The sequence below is a fragment of the Cnephaeus nilssonii genome (genome assembly GCF_951640355.1).
Source record: "Cnephaeus nilssonii genome assembly, chromosome: X".
Lineage (NCBI taxonomy): Eukaryota > Metazoa > Chordata > Mammalia > Chiroptera > Vespertilionidae > Cnephaeus > Cnephaeus nilssonii.
Genome location: NC_137071.1, coordinates 131,518,669 through 131,521,468, shown reverse-complemented (window position 1 = coordinate 131,521,468; position 2,800 = coordinate 131,518,669).

Genomic DNA, 2,800 nt, shown 5'->3' with positions numbered 1-2,800 from the left:
TGGCACCGTGGGCTCGCCCATTTCCTGCAGATGCCAGTCAGCGTCTCCAGAGCTGGCAGCGCCGCTTCAGCCCGGCCCGCTCTCAGTCCGTGTTAGGGGCGGGTCGCTTCGGGAAGCCAGGCTTAGGATGCCTTCACACATGGCGGCCAGCTGCGCGGCTCCGGGGCCCGGCACCCCCCGCGGAGGTTCAGGAAGCTCTTGTGGTTGGGAAGCCTCTTCAGGTGCCTTCCCGGGTGGCTGGAGGGACACGGGTGGGGCATCCACAGAGCTCGCTGTAAGGCCCCAGCAGGGCTCTGCCCCTTGTTGGGGAGGCCTGCTCCTGTTCAGTATTCAGCCCTGGTGTCACCACCTCCGTGAAGCCCTCCCTGCCTTCCCACAAACCATCCTTGCTCTCATTGTAGCCCCAAAGCACGCCCTTGGTTTAATCGTGACCCGTCTTTCTCCCTCACTGGACTGCAAGCCGCTAAGGCCAGGGATGCTGTGTGTTCCTCTCTGCGGCCGCAGTTGTAGTCCTGTGTCCAGCTTTTCGTAAATAAATAATTCTGCCTAGCTGGTGTGGTTCAATGGATAGAGCGCCGGCCCGAGGACTGAAGGGTCCTGGGTTCGATTCTGGTCAAGGGCACATGCCTGGGTTGCAGGCTCGATCCCCCGTGGGGGGCGTGCAGGAGGCAGCCAAGCCATGGCTCTCTCTCTCATCATGGATGTTTCTCTCTCCCTCTCCCTTCCTCTCTGAGATCAATAAAAATATATTTAAAAAAATACATAAAATAAACAAATAATCCCCTGCCCCCACTCGGCAGGTGGGGGTGGTTGAGTCACATTAGCACCCCCTCCCCTGTTTACACACCCACCGCTCCATCAGTCGTTGGTCTCGCTCCAGCTTTATTGCGCATTCCCCACCGTTTCCAAGCAGGTGCTTCCTTTCCCGTGAAGGTGTGAGCGACCATATTTTCTGAAGCAACGATCAGGACACGTGATCCGACACATGTTCCGACACATGGCCTGACAATGGGGTAGAATATTTTAAATCACCGCCGTCTCCGGAAGCCGGGGCTGCACAGCGCGGCGTCGAGCCGAGCCAAGAGCCAGGGCCTCGTAACGGCGCGCCCGCAGCGGGCGGGAGCCGCGCTTTGGAGGGCTCTGTGGCTTTAAGAGCCGCGTGTGAAGATCGTGCGGAGAGAAGTTGATTTCCGCGGCGCTCTAGCTGCAGTGATCACAGGGAGCCGGGAAATTTGTGGCAGAAACAAGCTCTCATTAAGACCATATGCTGTATTTCTAATCGATGGCTCTTAGAAGTGATTCCCCGGCATTTCATTCATTTTTACTGCCTCCCCTTCAGGGGCAGGGAGAACAGCGTTGTTAGCCCGCGTTTATAGATGAGGGTGTTTAGAAACAGAGAGGTTAAATGGCTCAGCCCCCGCCACAGAGCGAATCAGAGGCACCGCCAGCCTCGCATCCAGCATTCCGACTTGCGCTTCTGTGCCAACATCCCTCGGGGCACATTTCCTCTCTCATTTGCATAAATCATCAACATTTTTTCCCAGGCTTGTGCTGAGGAAGCCCCTTTTCAAACAGCGGAAACTCCCTTTGCCTTCTGTCGCCTTCGTTCTCTTCTATGAACCAAATTCTTTTACTTCAACACGTAGACTTGCCATTTTCCCTTCCACTGAGCCCTTTGCAAAAGAGGTCGTGACCTTTGCTTCTAGATGCCATGGAAATGGCTGGGCCCAAATGAAAGAAAACAGATGAGCTGGGACCATAGAAAGCGTCATTTCCACTAAGGTTGACAATCCCACGCAGTTGATGATAAATCTTGGGTCCTGGCAGGTTATCAGGAAAAGAAGAGCGAATGAACGGCGCTCCTAGTGTCTGAACCCTGTTGGATGGAAGACATGCCTCCAACTTTGGGAGCAGATTCATAGGGTTAGAAATAGGAAACTGGCCAAAACCGGTTTGGCTCAGTGGATAGAGCGTCAGCCTGCGGACTGAAAGGTCCCGGGTTCGATTCCGGTCAAGGGCATGTGCCTTGGTTGCGGGCACATCCCCAGTGGGAGGTGTGCAGGAGGCAGCTGATTGGTGTTTCTCTCTCATTGATGTTTCTAACTCTATCCCTCTTCCTTCCTCTCTGTAAAAAATCAATAAAATATATTTAAAAAAAAAAGAAATAGGAAACTGGACATACCAGGGTCATGCGAGTTTTAGAAATTTCAATTTGGGAATATGTAAAAAGTCATACCTGAGCCTAGCTGGGCGTGGCTCAGTGGTTGAGCATTGACCTATGAACCAGGAGGTCACAATTTGATTCCTGGTCAGGGCACAGGCCCAGGTTGTGGGCTCCATCCCCAGTGGGGGGCGTGCAAGAGGCAGCCGATCCATGATTCTTTGTCATCATTGATGTTTCTCTCTCTCTCCCTCTCCCTTCCTCTCTGAAATCAATAAAAATATACTTAAAAAAAAAAGTCATACCTGAAATTGATGGTAGATAAACTTGGGTTTCCAATCACCAGCATAATACAGAATCACTCACAATCTTTCCACAAATTTTTAGCTCCTGGCCTCATCTGTCTGGTGGTCCTTAGGCGACTTCAGTATTCAAGTTCCTGGGCATGAACCGCACTGCCTGGAATCCCAGATCAGCACTTAGCGCATTGCTGATGCTCACAAAATAGTAATCATCCTCGGTTTAACCATGAGGAAAAAATGTGTTATCTCTATTCGGAGTCTTTGGTAAAATAAAATTCAGCATGGAGAAACAGCTTTTTGTCTCCATGGTAGAGTAATTTACTTTATTACTTATCCC